This window comes from Hylobates moloch, unplaced genomic scaffold (genome assembly GCF_009828535.3).
Source record: "Hylobates moloch isolate HMO894 unplaced genomic scaffold, HMol_V3 SCAFFOLD_13, whole genome shotgun sequence".
NCBI lineage: Eukaryota > Metazoa > Chordata > Mammalia > Primates > Hylobatidae > Hylobates > Hylobates moloch.
The window spans coordinates 30,410,081-30,429,926 of record NW_026652288.1 but is presented as its reverse complement, the minus strand read 5'-3'; the positions used below and the strand labels follow the sequence as shown (position 1 = coordinate 30,429,926).

General features: G+C 46.8%; 1 long non-coding RNA gene across 1 annotated transcript; it reads left to right on the top strand.

Annotated features, from left to right (window-relative positions):
* The first annotated feature begins 12,305 nt into the window (after positions 1-12,305).
* On the top strand, positions 12,306-16,454 carry LOC131380966 (uncharacterized). The gene is made up of 3 exons (XR_009209318.1): positions 12,306-12,417; positions 13,161-13,310; positions 16,345-16,454. It is a non-coding gene; the product is annotated as an uncharacterized LOC131380966 (long non-coding RNA).
* The last annotated feature ends 3,392 nt before the right edge of the window (positions 16,455-19,846 follow it).

Genomic DNA, 19,846 nt, shown 5'->3' with positions numbered 1-19,846 from the left:
TAGGAAGGCAGCCTCAAGCCAAATTTAGTTCAATTTAACAGGGCTCAGAGGGGTTGCATGAGTAACTAGTAGAGCCAAGACTGTATCCCAGTCTTGTGACTCCCAAGTTAAAAGTTTCCCAAGCACGGCCACTGTCTCCTGCCTGCAGCTTCCTTGGACAAAGGCTGGGAGATCTGGATCCTGTCTAGTGTCTGCAGGAGGGGAAATTGGCAGAAAAGGCTGGCTGTGGATTTGTAGAGCCTGTGAAAAAAACCATCCATCATTGGCATCAGGGACCAAGAGGCCTAGCTAGACAGAGTCCTCCCTCTTTATGGAAGCCCCAGCCTGCTCACCAGGATCATTCAGCACACAGTGCACACCACCCTACAAATTTCTGGCTCTACTGGACTCTGACCTCTCCCCTGACTCAGCCTGGACTGCATCTTTCATCTGTCTGGGGTCCTCAGGACAGCACTCACTTCTGCTACTTCCCCACCTCGTCCACTTCTAATAGCCAGATCCCAGCTAGCTGTAATGCAGGCCATGTCTCCTCAAGAAACTGATACAACACCCAAGAGACAAGGGGCAAACCAGCATCCCCAAACCCAAGTGTGGAGTCCACCCAACAGAGAGTGGGCTCCAAGAGAGCTGGAATGTGGATCAGCAGCCCATAAGGATGCAAAATCAAGGCCAGGCTGACAGACACAAAAGATGCCCACCATATTGGATTCAGTGGAAGAGAGAATTGTGGAACAATGCGATTAGTATAATCTACTTTGTAAACTTTTTGCTCATTGTAAAAGCAGGATGATGGGGGAGAGACAGGAATACATGAAGTGAAAATATATTTTCCTATCACCCAGAAATCCCCAGCCTCTGTTTCTAGGAGGCAAGCTCAATTTTTAAGTCTGGTGTATTCTTATTTTTCCAAAGTTATTCCATGTATGAAATAGCATGTAAATGTTTATAAATAGGTTACACATACACATACATTATATTAAAATTTAACACCAAATGGAGCCATTCATTAATGTTTTCTTTCAGTCTTCCATTTTAAATGGATTGGATTCCAAAGATCTGACAATGAGCAAAACTAGAGCCAGTCCTTGCTCCCACAGAGTTCAGCGTGGATGTGACCATCAAATATCCACACAAAGGAAGGTATAATTAGAAACTGAGATCCAATGAGGAAACACATGTGAAAGTCTCAAAAGTGAAGCTTCCCACAGTGGCAGCCACAACTGTCATTGTTTAAGAGACAGTTACTAGCAAGCTGGGCATCCCAGATCTGGCCATAGATGCATTCTCTTCAGGCCTCTACTCTGCTTCTGATTGAGAACCAGAGCTGTGACTCACTGCCCTCCACCATCTCCAGGAGGGACTCAAATGACTCAGCCCCACCCCACCCCACCCCCTCCCCCAGGAATGCTTCAGAGGAGCAAGAGATGAAATTATTCCATATGACTCAGGCCCAGCCTGGCCCACACCCTCTGCCCCTCTGTGCCTGAGAAGCAGTGGTGGCCATCACCATGCCCCTGAAGGACACATCTTTTCAGGTAAAGAATGTGCTTAGGGAGATTGTCTTAGCCTGTATGGGCTGCTACAACAAAAACGCCACAGACTGGGTGGCCTAAATAACACACATTTACTTCTTAAGTTTTGGAGTCTGGGAAGTCCAAGATCCAGGCAGATTCAGTGTTGGCTGAGGAACCACTTCCTGGCTCAGAGGTGGCTATCTCCTCACTGTGTCCTCACGTGGCCGAAGGGATGAGGGATCTCACTGGTGTCTCCTTTATGAGGGGACTAATTCTATTCATGAAGGCTCCACCCCACCCTTATGACCTAATCACCTCCCACCTCTACATATCATCACATTAGTGAATACCATGTTAGGATTTCAACATACAGATTTGGGGAGGAGGCAACTCCAGAGAGAGATCCTCACAACACAAGCTGTGATGAATTTCTCAGGGTGGGAGCTGAGCTTGCCAGTGGAGCAGTGGGGAACCATGGCTCCTTCCCACCTCCTCCCTTAACAGGGCCCTTCTGACCACACCTGTCCCCATGAATGTCATCTCTGCAGAGAATCACAAATCTGAGTCTCCAGTCTCTGCCCAGAACCTCAAACTGCATACGCCAGAGCAGGGCCCACCATCCCCTTCCAGAGCCCAGCACTGCCTCGCACATCTACCTCCTTGAATGACTCTACCTTCTGCCCTGGATCCTAATCTTGAAATCCTGGAGTTCACTTCAGCTTCTTCTCCCTCTTCTTCACTCTCCTCACCTAATCCATGATCAAAGCCAGTCACACTTCTGAATTTCTTCCCAATCTGCCCTTTCCTTGCTTCCCCTGCTTTGGCCTTCTGAGTATCTCATTTTCCACAAGGACTCTTTCAAGAACACCTCACTGGCCTTACTGACTCCAAGCTACAGACTTCTCACTGTGCTCAAAATATTTTCCTAAACACAATGAGGCAGGAATTTCCCACCATCCATTGGCATCGCTGGCATTTCGTCAGGGTCTACAGTAGAGACCACAACCTCCATGGAGGGCAGGTAGATGACCAAAGGGATGCAGGCTGGGGTGAGTTGATAAAAGGGCCACCACAGGGAGTGGGGAGGACTGAGGCAGATTGGAGGATGCTTGTCCTGCTTAGAAGCAGCCACCGCCCAGCTATAGCTGAGTATAGCTGCAAGAGAATGGAGACCCCAAATTGCCAGACCTTTTAGACTTTCACAAGATGCAAGAACCCAACTTTGTCTATGAAATCTCTTTATTTATAAAAGTTGGTAACTAATTCACATGTAAAATACTCTCAATAATTTCCTTATTCCTGCCATTTTGGGCCCTCCCTGGTCTGGGTTTACGTACACTTCCAGCACCATCCTCCCTGCTTATGGCTAAAACCATGCCACGCTCCAGGACACTAGGCTCTTTGCCATTCCCAGGACATGCCTTGCCTGGCACATTCCATCCCCTTCCTTGCAGATGCTGTTCCCTGTACTGCACTGTGCTATCCCTTCCATGCCTATCCAAATCCTACCCACCTATGAAGGGTCACCTCACTGCCACCTCCTCCAAGGACCTGTCCCATAGCCCTGAGACCAATGACTCCTTTCCGCTCCACTTTGTGCTTCCCCTGCATGTTGTACCCCTGCCCCAGTGCAAGACACAATCTGACCTGTTTATCGTCAGCTGTGCATGCACCCATCACCCACACGGTTGGAAACAAGAGCGCAGACACTGTGTCTTAGTCACAAAGCCTGCACACAGTAGGTGAACTAGAGACATTTCAGGAATGCTGCTAAGTAGAATTTAGGAAAGGGGACTGATGCCACAACAGCATGGACTTGGGAATTTGGGGTGTCCATGTCTTTGCACAAGTAGGGTCTTCTCAGCACGAACTTCCTGATCTGCACACCCAACGTCCCTGAAGCCTCCAGCCCCTCTCCCACCCCAGCTTGTGTGAGGTGGAGCCCAGCACTCTGAGGAAGTTCTGAGTCACTGTCTGAGCCTTGGCCTAATGCACTTTGCAGGCTTTGTCATTAGTAACCTGGCCGACTCCTTGCTTTGCAGTTCCCCCCGGTTTATGGCTAAAAACATCTGTATGAAAGTGGGCCTTGCCAAAGTGTTTGCAGCTACTCCCCATTCCTCCTCCTGCACCTGAAGTCCTGGTCCCCTTCCGGCTGTTTATGACTGTTTGCTGTGGAAACGGCTGGATTCATAGCCCAGGAGGGAGCAGGTGCAGAGGCACCGGGAGAGCAAATGAGTTCACTCAAGTCAATGTGCCTGCTTCTCATTCTGACCCTGAGGGGCAGGGAATGCAGGCCAGACCAGTAAAGGGAGGACGCAGAGCAGGATGAAATACAGGCTGCTTTTCCCGGAGATGTGAGCTGGATGTGAAATGGCCTCCAGATGTGGGCTGAGACGTCCCCTAAAGTTTGAAGTTGAGCTTTTAACAGTCTCCCTATGGGGAACCAGAAAAGCCCTCAAGCTGAGAAAGCTTTGTTTGTTTCATTGCACACAGTCCTGGTCTCACAGTTCCTACCACTGTGTGCAGCTGCTGGGCCTGGGTTCCTGAACACCCACATGGGCCTTGGCCATTTGGTCATCCAGGAGGACACAGAGCCATCCCACCTGGTCAACTTGCTGCGGGGGTGGGAGCTTTCACCCCTGTGTTTGGTTAACATTTAGATGAGAAGGATTATTGTAAGGACCAAGTGAGAAGGTTTGCTGGGCACTGGGGAACACTACGCAAATGCAAACAATCAACTCATTGATTATTGGTGGTAGTGTTAATAGGCCAAGGAGTTGTCTGGAAGAGACAGACACAACTTACTAAGGGACCAGCCCCTGCTAGGGAATGCTTTTGTTCCAAGTCTTTGTTCAGATCTTTCATTCAACAAGCTATTTTTAAGCTCCTACTATGTGCAGTGCATGGTACTGAGCTCTGCAGGAGAAAAAAGTGCAAGTTAGGAGTCCTGTTCATATGACCCTTAAAACCTGCTAGCAGAGATAAAGCAAGTGCTACGCTAATGAGAAAGGAGCTAGGAAGGGAGGGAGCACTGGTTAGTGTGAGAAGAACACCCGTGGGGACAGCAGACAGGAGCTTGGAGTCTCCTGTGCAGCTACTGGGGAGGAGTGTTGGCGAGCAGAGTGCAGAATGGGAGCAGTGGAGATGGCGGAAGGTGGAGGGGCAGCTTGAGTCCATGAGAAAGGTCCAGGAAAGCTGCCTCTTCAAACACACCTGGCCACTGGCTTTGTGTCTTTAGCAGTTGGTGAGACTCCTTTTGTGGGATTCCCTGAATAGTCAGAGGTAGTAGTTGGCAGCCAATGAAAGAGTTGACTGATGAAATGGAGATCTCTTACTTTTGGGCCAAGAGTCTGTTTCGTTGCTGGCATGGAGTCACAGCCCAATCATGGACAGATGAAAGGCTCATCCCCTTGGCACCATCTTCCTTGGGAGTCCAACTCTACCAGGTCCCTGGGACTGGGATGTTGACCATAGGGTTGAGGCCAGGTCCAGCTCTTTTCTGCTCCAAGAAGCAGAAGGTTTTCCCTCCAAGCAAATAACCTTTCACTCTCTATAGCTACAGCCTCTGTAATCTCATGAACAGTCTTAGCTGTTTCTTAAGGGAAGCTGAATAGTTCTAATATTCTTCTACTCAAGGTCAGGGCCCTTCTTGCACAGTAAGAATTTGCCCAGTTTCTCCTGGATAGTTAAGAGTATGTTATCTTGACCAAGCTGAAGTACAAATCTTCAACTACCATCCCCTCTCCCAGATTTGTGGTGAGTTCTTTGTCTTCTCTGGAGTACCCCTTGCCCAGGAGTTGAAGGGCTGACTTTTGCTGGAGGTGGAGATGGTATTCTCAATCCTGACATTTAAGAGTTTAATGATTCCATATGAACTTTAAAGTAGTTTTTTTTTCCAATTCTGTGAAGAAAGTCATTGGTAGCTTGATGGGGATGGCATTGAATCTATAAATTGCCTTGGGCAGTATGGCCATTTTCACTATATTGATTCTTCCAACCCATGAGCATGGAATGTTCTTCCATTTGTTTGTATCCTCTTTTATTTCATTGAGCAGTGGTTTGTAGTTCTCCTTGAAGAGGCCCTTCACATCCCTTGTAAGTTGGATTCCTAGTATTTTATTCTCTTTGAAGCAATTGTGAATGGGAGCTTTCACTCATGATTTGGCTCTCTGTTTGTCTGTGATTGGTGTACAAGAATGCTTGTGATTTTTGTACATTGATTTTGTATCCTGAGACTTTGCTGAAGTTGCTAATCAGCTTAAGGAGATTTTGGGCTGAGACGATGGGGTTTTCTAGATATACAATCATGTCATCTGCAAACAGGGACAATTTGACTCATATAGAACCAAAAAAGAGCCCGCATCGCCAAGTCAATCCTAAGCCAACAGAACAAAGCTGGAGGCATCACGCTACCTGACTTCAAACTATACTACAAGGCTACAGTAACCAAAACAGCATGGTACTGGTACCACAACAGAGACATAGATCAATGGAACGGAACAGAGTCCTCAGAAATGATGCCGCATATCTACAACTATCTGATCTTTGACAAACCTGACAAAAACAAGAACTGGGGAAAGGATTCCCTATTTAATAAATGGTGCTGGGAAAACTGGCTAGCCATCTGTAGAAAGCTGAAACTGGATCCCTTCCTTACACCTTATACAAAAATTAATTCAAGATGGATTAAAGACTTAAACGTTAGACCTAAAACCATTAACATCCTACAAGAAAACCTAGGCAATACCATTCAGGCCATAGGCGTGGGCAAGGACTTCATGTCTAAAACACCAAAAGCAATGGCAACAAAAGCCAAAATTGATAAATGGGATCTAATTAAACTAAAGAGCTTCTGCACAGCAAAAGAAACTACCATCAGAGTGAACAGGCAACCTACAGAATGGGAGAAAATTTTTGCAACCTACTCATCTGACAAAGGGCTAATATCCAGAATCTACAATGAACTCAAACAAATTTACAAGAAAAAAACAAACAACCCCATCAAAAAGTGGGCGAAGGACATGAACAGACACTTCTCAAAAGAAGACATTTATGCAGCCAAAAAACACATGAAAAAATGCTCATCATCACTGGCCATCAGAAAAATGCAAATCAAAACCACAGTGAGATACCATCTCACACCAGTTAGAATGGCCATCATTCAAAAGTCAGGAAACAACAGGTGCTGGAGAGGATGTGGAGAAATAGGAACACTTTTACACTGTTGGTGGGACTGTAAACTAGTTCAACCATTGTAGAAGTCAGTGTGGCGATTCCTCAGGAATCTAGAACTAGAAATACCATTTGACCTAGCCATCCCATTACTGGGTATATACCCAAAGGACCATAAATCATGCTGCTATAAAGACACATGCACACATATGTTTATTGCAGCACTATTCACAATAGCAAAGAGTTGGAACCAACCCAACAACGATAGACTGGATTAAGAAAATGTGGCACATATACACCATGGAATACTATGCAGCCATAAAAAATGATGAGTTCATGTCCTTTGTAGGGACATGGATGAAACTGGAAAACATCATTCTCAGTAAACTATCGCAAGGACAAAAAACCAAACACCGCATGTTCTCACTCATAGGTGGGAATTGAACAATGAGAACTCATGGACACAGGAAGGGGAACATCACACTCTGGGGACTGTTGTGGGGTGGGGGAAGGGGGGAGGGACAGCATTAGGAGATATACCTAATGCTAAATGATGAGTTAATGGGTGCAGCACACCAACATGGCACATGGATACATATGTAACAAACCTGCACATTGTGCACATGTACCCTAAAACCTAAAGTATAATAATAAAAAAAAAAACTGACAAGCAAAAAAAAAAAAAAAAAAAAAGAGTTTAATGATTGCTTCAAAGACTCCTTAATTAAAGTTCCCATAAGACCTAGCAGGTTTATGCAAATTCAGCTCTCCTTCCAATTCCCTGCCCCTCACCTTATGCCAAAGTTTCTGGGGGCAGGTCAGTAGATCAGGTGCTACTCTGACCCAAAGCCACACATTTAATGAGGAACAGCTTCATGGTTCAAGCAGCATCACATGCTTTTACTTGATCAGCTTCCCAGCACTGCTAATAAAAGCTTTACCCAAAGAGAAGCCTCATGTCCTGAAGTTACTACACCCAGCACAACAGCTGTCAGGTGAGGTGAGGCCTGTACTCTATGCAGCCTTCTCATTTCAAGCTAAGAATGTTATCGATCTCCATTAGCTGCTTCTGTGATCAACTGCATACTTGTGCAACAAGCACTCAGTTGGAATGACTAACCCCATGGAACATTCACATCTGAGGGAGACCAAGTGCTTTTCAGTATGATCCCCGTAACCTCTGAAAAGCAGGGTGACATGGAATCTGTTCCCCATGGAGAGTTGTGTATGACTGATGTTCAGGGAGGGCCAGCATGCCACCCATGGTCATTTCATGAGCCTAGGGAGTCACGGACATCATCAGCCGCCCCTCCCCACCTTCCTGCTGTTTGCATATTCTTTGCCAGGTGCCACTTTTCAGTGTCTAGGAAGGAAATTTAGTTGAACCAGGACCATACATTTCTCTGGAATGATACCAAGAGGTGACTGTCAAATGACGTAGGGACCTCAAATAAAATGAACCATTCCCTTCTGAAAGAGCCAACACCTGCTTTCCAGGGGCATTCAGAGTTTGAGCCTCATTGACCATATGGCAGAATGGCTTCTACAATTTTATTATTGATCATGGAAAGTAGCCTTTTATTTTCCCTCCCTCTTTCCTTTTCAGGCTCTACTGTGGAGTGAGTTCATGCCCACTGATCCAACTTACCCCTTGTCCCTATCTTTTCCATCACTAAAACCCTAACTTCTCTAGTTTATAAGGAGCTGATTAGAGCATTTGCTCTCAGCATCCTGAGTGGCCTTTGGAAGTCTCCCTTCATCCTGCCTCCAAGGTTCTCTCTATGGATGTTCAGGGTGGGAATAAATACTCTCCCAGCCAGGGGTGGCATGACAGTCCCAAGGGACAGGGTGCCTGGTACACAGTAGGAGCTCAATAAGAGTTGCCGTTGTGTGGCCTTGGATGAGTCACTTGCCCTCCCTGGGTACCAGTTTTACCATCAGCTCTCATTTTTGCTAATAATGATGATGGAGGAAAAAGTCAAAGAGGAAGAAGAGAACACTAAGAGACACATATGAAAGATGTAGTGTATGACAGAGTGGTTGGGGAAAAGAAAGAAGAAAGAGAGGGGGATGGAAAAACCAACCTCAAAACATAACAAAGAGGAAGATCTGCAGGACCACAGGAGTCCCACAGGCACCCCTACACCAAAGGGCTCCTGGATTCCAAGTATTTGCTACATGGGAAGGAAAATCCCCCAGCCTCGTCTTTCCTTCAGCCCAACAATGGAGCCCTCCTTCCACTCCTGGAAACATGAAAGGTGACATCTCATCATGTCTCAAGCATGTCTTCTCATGTCTCATCGCCTTCCACCTTGCTAGAAGAGGGATTTGTGAGATTTAGGGTGTGGGAACCTGGCCTGGGAGAGCAGCAAGAGATTAGACACCCTTTAGTGCTGACCTCTGCCTCCCTCCAATGGTCAGTCTCTTGCAGATGGCAAGAGCCAGTACCTAGACTGGACACCAAGAGTCCTGATTCCCCAGCCAATTCTTCATCCTATCTCCTGACACCCTCCACTTATGAAGGAACTTTGCTCAGCCCTTCCATTCATAGAGGGCTTCCAAGCCATGCCCACATTGACCCTTTTCAATAATTCACTCTGGGAAGTGGGTCTCGTTTCCCCATCTTGCAGGTCAAGAAGCTGAAGCTCAGCAGGATTAACTGACTTGCTCAAGTCTTGAATTCTGCCTCCTTAATACATAGCCGAACCACTTCTTTATGGCAAACTCTGCACCATGCTGGGCTCAAAGTGGCTTAAATTGGGTCTTAAGTCCTGAGTCGAGGGAATGATGCATTGATCCTTCCCTTGGTTTCTAGAAGTCTAGCTCTAAGGAGACAATGGCTGCTGTCTTCAAGCTCTGTGACTTGTCCCTTCCCAGGGCACTGTAGAGGAACCTGGAGCCCCTGGTGCCCATCTGCTTGACCTGGGGGCTGCAGGATATGCCTTAGGCTGTGACTCTTGGGATTCCACACCAGCCTCGTCAGCACTTTGTGTGCCTGACTTCCATCTCCCAGTCCTGGCCTGGGGGAATCCATTTTCCTACTGTTCCGGAGACTTCCACACTGAGTGTCCAGAGGGCTGGACTTCCACAGAGGGTTTTTTCCTATGGTATGGGGATACCATGCCTGTATAAGGTCTTGGCCCTGGAGCTTCGGCTACCAAGATGCCAAAATCTCTTTATATTTGAGTCTTTATAAAACCAAAGTTTCTTCTGGAGGTGATCCCATGTCACAATATACACCAAAAACATGACTTGCACCCTTGCATTTCTCCAGCCACTGGGGTGGGACAACAAAGGAGAAGTTCATGGAGAGGTCTATGGAAAACTGATGCCTTCATCTAGTTACCTTCTCTGCGGGTCCACAGTCAATCTTCTGGTTGAGGGCCTGGAGCCTTTGTTAGTCAGGAGCGCCAGAAGTCAGGATGACAAGCTAGATGGGAAACAGAAAAGAGCAAGGACAAGCTGGGACCTGCCAGACACGTTTGCATCTGTTTCACACCATATGCAACCATGACAATCTTCAGAGAGTAATGGCCTCTGCTCCACTTCTATCTTCCAAATCTCATATCAGTTGCTGTTTGGCCAACTCTATATGGCTCCTATAACCTGGAGCCATACAGGGAAAAGAATTCTGGGAGTATAGCCCCCAGCTTAACCAAATTAACACAGCACCATCCAACATAGTGTACTTTAGCAAATCACTTCCCTCTGAGTCTTTATTCCTCTTCAGTAAAATAGGGGAAATAATACTAACAATAATCTAACTCAGACTGTTGATTAAATAAGAAATATATGCATAGCCTGGCATATTCTAAGTATTCAGTGCTGATATGGTTTGGCTGTGTCTCCACCCAAATCTCATCTCGAACTGTAGTTTCCATAATCCCCACGTGTCGAGGGAGGGACCAGTAGGGGGTAATTTAATCATAGGGGCGGTTACCTCCATGCTGTTCTCATGATCGTGAACAAGTTCTCATAAGATCTGATGGTTTTATAAAGATCCTTCTCCCCACTTGGCTCTGCACTTCTCCTTGCTGCTGCCATGTGAAGGACGTGTTGGCTTCCCCTTCTACCAGGACTGTAAGTTTCCTGAGGCCTCCCTAACCACGCTGAACTGAGTCAATTAAATCTCTTTCCTTTATAAATTACCCAGTGGTGGGTATGTCTTTTTTAGCAGCATGAGAACAGACTAATACAAATGCATACTATTTTGCTTATTATAGAAGAAACTCATACGTGCTTGTTGAATGAATGAATTGGAATTCTTTGGAGAGGTATAAAGGGGACAGGAAATAAGTCACCAGCCAGAACTTCAAGGCCAAGCTTCCTCTTGTGGGAAGCTTGTGACCAGAATAAATCTAGAAAATGTCTGTTTAAACACCATCTGGGTGGTCTGGCACTGAGAATCAGGCTGGGCTAGGGAGCTCAGCCCCACTTCACCTGCTTCTATCAGTTCAGCTCTTCTAAGTCCAGATAAAGGCTGCCCAGGAGACCAAGCTGTCCAAGAATCAGAAAACCTGAGTTCTGGGCTGGGCACAGTGGCTCACACCTGTAATCCCAGCACTTTGGGAGGTGAAGGCAAGCGGATCACTTGAGGTCAGGAGTTCGAGACCAGTCTGGCCAACATGGTGAAACCCTGTCTTCTACTGAAAATACAAAAATTAGCTGAGCATAGTGGCGGGCAGCTGTAATCCCAGCTACTTGGGAAGCTGAGGTAGGAGAATTGCTTGAACCCATGAGGCGGAGGTTTCAGTGAGCCAAGATCATACCACTGTACTCCAGCCTGGGCTACAGAGTGAGACTCCATCTCAAGAAAAGGAAGAAAGAAAGAAAGAAAGAGAGAGAGAGAGAAAAGAAAAAGAAAGAGAAAGAAGGAAAGAAAGAAAGAAAGAGAAAGAAAAAAAAGAAAAGAAAGGGAAGAAAGGGAAGGAAGGAAGAAAGGGAAGGAAGGAAGGAAGGAAGGAAGGAAGGAAGGAAGGAAGGAAGGAAGGAAGGAAGGAAGGAAGCCTGCATTCTAGCCCTAGATCTGCATCTCTTCACTGTGCAAACATAGATAAGTCCTTCATCTGCCACAAGTCTGTGTCTTCCCATCCAGTTGGACTACAGAATCTAGGTAACTTCCTTTGTTGTCCCTCCACAGGAACCTCTGGATGAGATGACAAAGAGAGCTGGTTTGGAAAAACAACTTCAGGCCACTCTGTAAGGACCAATTATTCCACCTCATGGTCAGAATGAGACCACAGCATGTGTATGATTCAAACTAACCTCTACAATACGTCCACTCCAAAATTTAATTGTAGGAAATCTATCTGAAATGTAAGATGGTAAGTCCAGAGCCCACATTAATTACCAAAAGGTAAGGGCAGGCAGTGATATTTTTTGATCACCTACCATGAATCATGTGTTTTATTTACATTATTTTATCTTTTGTACAGTGGCCCTGAGCTCAGTGTTATCTCCATTTTCCAGCTGAGGAAACTGAGGCTCAGAAAGGTTATGCAGCCTTGAGATCTGCCCAAGCTCAAGCAAGGGCCCATGATGACATTGGCGTTGAGTCCAAACTGGTCTTGCCCAGAGCCTGTGCTGATGACAAGGCCTTAGGAGACATTGAAGGTGCCACCCACAGACAGGAGTGAACTTGCATCTCTGTTGAAGATGGAAACTCAGGCTTGTGCTTTGCTGACCAGGCAGGACAGAGCTGCTGTTGGTCCCTGGAAGTTGAGTCATGATGGTAAGTGGTCAGGAGTACACGAGGGAAGAAGCAGCACCCAGGATGAACTCATTATATGGTGTCAGCTAAGCACTGAACCCTGAGATAGGGGCTCCAAGGCAAGGGGAGGGTTCCTCACTTTCTATCTTCAGTGGCCCAAGGAAAAGGAGGGGAAAGAAGGCACCTTTATTTCTTATCCTATGGCCTCCTTGAAGGTCTTGCTCCATAATGGGAAGTTTGCAAATGTGGGACACTTCCTCCCCCTGAAATTCTCCAAGGCTGCCTGGAATTTCAGAGATAGGAGCATGTTATCCTCTGGGTATCTGCAAACAGTGGGTGGAATGGAGACCAGCTGTGGCCACAAGGGCAGGGTTTGGGGCCTGAGAGCCCAGTGCTTGCCTTTGCCTGGGTCTGCACACAGCAGTTTTTTGGCACACCACCGAGAGCTGGTGGGATGAATGGGAGGAGGGTGAAGTCACCAGGCCACAGAACAAGGAATCCAAGGGAGAGATTCCAGAGCAGATTTGGCAGAGAAGTAGGGAATGTGAGATGCTGGTGCTCTCTGTTATATGGTGAGTAGTGGCCTTCACCCAGGGAACTGTCCTGAATTCATGAGCTGATCCCTCCGTTCTACTCTAACCTCTATAGCCCACCCTTCATGCAGCATGGGAGTGATCTGTTTATTTCAAACATAAAGAAGATCATGTCATTACTTGTGGCAACTCTTCAATAGACATACAATATGCAATGGACATTTTTCACAGCTGCCTGCAAGGTCCTATGTGAAGTGGCCATGCCCTCCTCCCCTCCGACCACTCTCAGCTCGGTGGCTTTGCTGCAGAACTGCCCACCCTCATGGCCTCCAGCCACAGCGGGGCACAGAGGAGACTCAATGATGCTGGCTGAGTGAGTGAGTAAGTACAGCTGAGATGCTGATCAGAGTGTATCTGCCCATCTTGATATCTTCCTGTCCCCTCCTGCTGAGCAAAAGACCTCACTTTGGAGCCGTCCAGTTTTGCACATTCTCCTGCTAGCTTTAACCAAACTCCTGCTTCATCTTCCCAACATCTAGAAGAGGTTCTTAGGAGGCTTCTCCAGCCCACCCGCCATCATGACGCAGTGAGCACTTGAGCCCTAGACAGGGGAAGCGACTTGGCCAAGGTCTTTCACGGAGTTTGGTGGAGGTGCAGCCAGGTCTGGTGCTGGCTGCCCTGCTGGAGGGAAGTGCCCCCACTGCCGCTGTAGCCACAGGGCCTGGGCTGCAAAATCAGGGGATGCCCCAGGACTCACAGCAGCCCAGAGGGGTCCCTAGATGGAGTCAGTGGCCTCATGATTCCTCTGGGCCACTGAAAGGACCTGGGACCCAAAAGGCTGAGACCCACTCCACATATGCAGCTATTATTTGCACTGTGGTCATTTGATCATCATAGCAAGCTGTGGAATAGTGACCCTTATTGCTGCCCTTATACAAATGCTAGTAGGTAACAAGCATGATACTGTGCAGTTTGCAAGTCGCTTTCTCATACGTTATCCATATCATGGCAACATGAACCCCGAAAACATTAAGGGCCGTGCCCAAGATTACACAGCTCCTAAGTGGCTGAACTGGATTCAAACACACATCTCCATAGCCCAAGTATAGCGTCAGTGAACCCCAAACACTGCCTCATGGACCACAATGACTGGTCTTGGATAACATGCAACAGTACAGAGACTTAGCTGCTCCCCAGAAAAGCTGACTTGGGATTCCGTCCTAACTATGTGATTTTAGGAAAAAACTTAACCAAGTCTTAAGTTCCACATCTGAGAAAGGGACATAATATGCTTGGCCCAGCTTTTCTCCGTCACTGAATGCTGTGAGATTTGAATCAAAGAATGGGTGGAAAAGGGTAATGGATTTTTAAAAATTTTTTTAGAGACAGGGTCTTGCTATATTGCCCAGAATGGTCTCAAACTCCTGGGCCCAAGCCATCCACCTGCCTCGGCGTCCTAAAGTGCTGGGATTACAGGCGTGAACCACCATGCCCAGCCGATTTTCATTAGTTTCTGTAAAATTCCTTGTCAGGGTCTGACCTCCTCCCATCATTACAGCAGATGTGCATCCCAAACAGGACAATTTGGGGTACAAATTGATCTGTGTGCCCTGTCCTCTGATCAGGGAGAGCCTGCAAACATTTGGCCCCCAGTGGTGAGCTGAGGGTGGAGGGTGCTATTGGCCATCCCTGACCAGGCCTTACACTGGCCCTGGGCCCTGGACCAGAGGTATGGTGGATAGAAGCTGCCTTTTGTCCTGCCTAACACCCCCATTTGGATATTTGCAGGCCCCTCTCATGGCTTATATCCCCTGACCTTCTTTTCATCCGGCCAAGAACCATGAAGCACTAGCCCGGCCCCTCCCCTGCTTGATATTTTCCTTCTCCTTCTCAATGGGAAGTTTGTGGGATGCTTCTGAAAAGTGAATGGGGAGCACAGAGCTTGGTTTAATGACATTCTCCCTTGGTGGAAAAATTGATGGCATCTCATGACTCAGCATATCTGAGTAAAGACAGGAAGAGAATGAATAAGCAAACCACATGAATATCTGGGAAAAGAGTGCCCCCAGCAGAAGGAACCACAGAGCAAAGAATCTTGAGGCAAGAGTGTACACTTCACTCAGCTCCCCTAAATGCTGCCATCTTACATAGCCAGAGTACAGTTACCAAGCCCAAGAAATTAACACTGACACAATATGATTAACTTATCTACAGAGCATACTCACATTTCACCAGGATCCAATTCAGGATCCCACATTCCAGGTAGTTGTCACGTCTCCTTAGTCTCCCCCATCGACAACAATTCCTCAGCCTTTGTCTTTCTTGACCTTGATACTTTCAGAGAGGGCTGGCCAGCTGATTTGTAAATGTCTCTCAATTTAGGTGGTCTGAAGTTTTCTCAGGATTAGATTAAGTATTTTTTGCAAGAATAATGTTGTGTCTTTCTCAGGGAGTACCTGACATCGATATCTCTTAGGCCCGGTGGTGTTGGCCTTGATCACTTAAGATGATGTTTGCTAGACTTCTTCTCTATAAAGTTATTATTTTTCCCTTTGTAATTAATGCTAGCTCCTGGGGAGATACTGCAAGGCTATGCACGTATCACTTTTCTCATGTATTTTTACTCAATTCAGTATCCATCAATGATTCATGTCTGCAACAATTATTACTGTGGTGTTTGCCAAATGGTGGTTTGCTATCTCCATCATTTTTCAACATTTATTAATTGGAATGCTACTGTAAGGAAGAGTGTCTCCTTCTCCCCATTTACTATATATTTAATTTTTTGTTACTATGAACTTATGAATATTTCCTGTACCCTGTGGGTTATCCATTCTGTCATTATTTATTTTGTTGCTCAAATTGTTCCAGCTTTGATGTTGGGTACACCTTTAGGTTGGCACCTGTGACCTTTCAATGTGCCACGTGGGGAGTTTTTCAGATACACCCAGCTTCACATTCCCACATCCTGATACCATCATTCTGGAGCGAGGCCTGGCTTTTGGACATTCCCACAGCTCTCCAGGTAGTTCTGTTATTTAGCTTGGATGAAATCCTTTGGTGTAGCTCAATGTCATCAATTTACAGATGAGGAAACTCAGATGCAGAGAGCTCGGAGATGGGAAGCGACGTGCTCAGTGTTACGGCTGTGGAGTTAAGGGAGCTGGGTCCACAGCCCTGTCTCCTGATCACCAGGCCTGGCTCTCCCCAACTCCTCCCTGTCTTTCATAGCCCCGGCTGCCAAATCACATGCGAGACACAGGCATCCAGAAAGTGGTTCTTTACATCGGGGACACCCCAAGACCTTTTCAGGGGGTCCATCAGGTCAAAACGGTATTCTCTGCTCTCTGATTGGGTAGTGTTTGGGGAAATACTAAGCTGTTACTTGCCTTTTTTACTCTCATTTTCTCAAAAGTGCACAGTGGAGCTGTCCAGAGGCTACATGACATGCGACATTCAGCAGGTTGACTGTGGAACAGGTATGAGAATTCAGCCTCTAGTAAGCCAGACATTGAAGAGACGGGCAAAATGTAAAACAATGCCATACTTCTCACTAAATTCTTGTTTTGGAAAATAGTTATTTTTGATAAAAATTAATCATTTACTTTAACATATAATACATTTATTTTAAATATATACACATATATTCATAAACATAAATAAATATACATGAATATTTATGACTATAGTCATAAATATATAAATATATATAATATACATATGAATATTTGTTACAGTAAATATTGATGGATATAATCCACATAAAGTTCTTTAGAGGCCTCAATAATTTGTAAGTGTGTAAAGAGGTCTCAGGACCCAAACATTTTTCTAGAATATTCTAGAAATGGTTTTCTGCTTTTCTAGAGTATTCTAACCAAATGGGACATACCAACTTATAATAAAACAGGACCTACCCTCTACTACCTTCAAATCCTTTGGCACTGCTGGAATCTCGGAAAGTCTCCATTACCCCTTGACCTACCACCGCCTGTCCTGGCCCTAACGGAATCTATTTCCACCTGGGTTATGTGCTGCATGAGAACAGCAGGCTCCTCATCTCTAATGCCTTCTGCAAAAATAGACACAGAAGGACTTAGCAGAATGCACGGGCAAAACACAGGGCACTTCACACACGTGAAAACAATAGATATTTCAAAATTAAACTATTTTAAAAGTTTCTGAGAAACAACAGGACAACGGAAATATCTGATAAGGCAATTAGCCTTTGAAGGAGCTGTAATAGAAATGTAATTCTCAAGTAGTAGCTGGAACTCAGGAGTAGCACAGGAATATCAGCTGGAGATGCGAAGTCCTTCTTTAGCATCCACACTACTCTGGCTAGTAGGAGCGGTTTGTGCTAGTGAGTCATGGGGTGTTTTAGTCCCAGAATTTAAGGAGGCAATGATAAAAATGCGGAGCTCATGTTGTTGTTTAGTTCAAACAAGTTAGAGGGAAAACAAGTTTCTTCAGCACCAGCTGTGTCACTGGTGCAAATATGAATAAGATCCAGTCCCGACCTTCAGGTCTGTGTGGTCTCCAGGAGACAGGGGAGAGGCCTTCAGGACAGCGTAGTGGGCTCCATGACGCCAGACTGCACAGTGAGGCCTCTTCAGGAGCAGGTGCCAAAGCTCAGCCAGGGCTTCTTACAGGCCACAAGCAAGGGAGCATCATTCCACGAAATCCATGTTCTCCAGCCTGGCTGTGCGTAAGAATCACCAGGGAGGGTGCCTGTCTTCATTCTGGGGTTGGGTGGGAAGGCCGGCTGCCTGTAGTTTTGGAAAGTGTCCTGGGTGATTTCCATGAGCAGCCAGGGCTGAGGACCATGATTCTAAATCAGACTTTCCTCAGCCTACTATAACCACTGGCAAGGACCAGCTGCATAATTTGGAAGGCTTGCTGCAAAAAGAAAGAAAATGGGAGGTCCTTTGTTCAAATGAACTATTAAGAACTTCAAGACAGCGACAGCAGAGTATTAAACCAAGTGTGGGCCCCTTTTGAGGGCAGGGCCCTATGCAAATGCACCAGTTGCACACCCATGAAGCTGACCCTGTCTCCAGCCACTGTTTCCCCCACAACTTCCCTAGAAGGACCCATGGCTGACTTATCCTCAGTGGCTCTCCTGAACAGAATCCCGGGCTGGCTCGTCAAGGCAGCTGGCTCTCCAGCCACCATAGCCTCAGGATGAGTGAAGTCATCTCCACCAGAGGAGGCAGGCGGGGGACATCTTCTTGGCTCTGCACACCCTTCTCCCCCTCGGAATGATCTCATGCTTCCTCAAAGCCCATGCCTGCTGTCGCCTGGCTACAGGCCCAGCCTCACATTTGTCACTGTGCACTCGCACCCCCTGAGCAGTCCACCCCCTTCGTCAGCCCACTCCCTGCCACCAAAGGAACCAACCATGAGGAACCAAGTCTGCCGCTCCCTTCCCTGGCAGGCGCTGGGCATAAGGGGTTATTTCTTAGATGGAGTTTCAATCTTATAGGATGAAGAGTTGAAGAGAAAGGCCCCTTCTCCAGCCAGCCCATGGGATAGAAAATTCCCATTGTCAGCAAAGTGGATATAAATGGTTACAGGGAGCAGGCTGTGGTCATTTGTCATTTCATAATGGTTTCTGGAGATTGCACTGTCAGCTACTGTCCACAACACCTACTTAGCCCCTGGGCAATGGACAAGGTGGTAACAGGGTCGGTGCCCTGTGCTCACCAGGTATGTCTGGGAAGCCTTCAAGCCTGCCTACACCCAAATTTTTGTACCAGATACAAGGCTATACTTTGGCACAGGATGCCCTCTCTTGTTTATTTGCCCTCTTCAATTCTGTCTGGTTGGCTTCACATTCTGGAAACTAATGCTTCATAAACAGTGGTGCTTTTTTTTTTTTTGGAAGGAAAAGTGTGCACACATATACACATGTGTGCGTAGGGCAAAGAATAAAGCTTATTTATTTATTTTTTGAGATAGTCTTGCTCTTTCACACAGGCTGGGGTGCAGTGGCATGATCTTGGCTCACTGCAACCTCCGCCTCCTGGGTTCAAGTGATTCTCCTGCCTCAGCCTCCCAGGTAGTTGAGACTACAGGCATGTGCCCCCATGCCGGCTAAATTTTGTATTTTTAGTGGAGACGGGGTTTCGCCATGTTAGTCTCGAACTCCTGACTTCAAGTGATCTGCCCGCCTCAGCATCCCAAAGTGCTGGGATTACAGGCGTGAGCCACTGCGCCCAGCCAAATAAAGCTGATTTATCTTTGCATATTCCCCAGTCCTAAGCCAGGGCCCCACATCCAGTAAATAGTTAATATTCACTGAATGCAATCAACTTATAAATTACCTCGGGCTTCCAGAACACTTACGACCAAATGCTCATTTTACAAATGAGAGACCAGAGGCTTAGAGAGTGGAAGCCCTAAGTCTGAGGTCTTAGAAGAGCGGGCACCCTGGCTGCTCATGAGAATCACCTGGGAGCTTTTATGGCCCTGGAGGTTCAGGCTGCACACCTGAGCAATGAAGTTAGGGTCCTGAGGGTGGGGCCTGGATGCAGGTATTAAAGTTCTGCAGGTGATTCTAATGCACCTGGTTTAAGAGTCCTGGCGTGGGAGGGAGGAGGCAAAGCCTGGAGCCAGGCTGGAGAGAGTCCTGTCTGTGCCCTGCTCACTCCCCACAAGTGGGGATGCTTGAGAGGTCATGTCAAGGGGGCTTTTGGGGACAGTTTGCAGAGGGAGGTCTTTGGGGAGACCCTATTGGTGGCAGAAGAGCTGGCTGGATGTGATGAATGTTTATCTGGGACTCTTCCTGGCTCTGCTAAGGGACTGGCACTTTGGCTGGAAAGCCGAGGACAGGAAGAGGGGTGGTAATCCCCCTCCCACATCCCCCACAGAAGGTTCCTGAGTCCCCACAAGCTCCCACAGGCAGATGGCTATGGTGG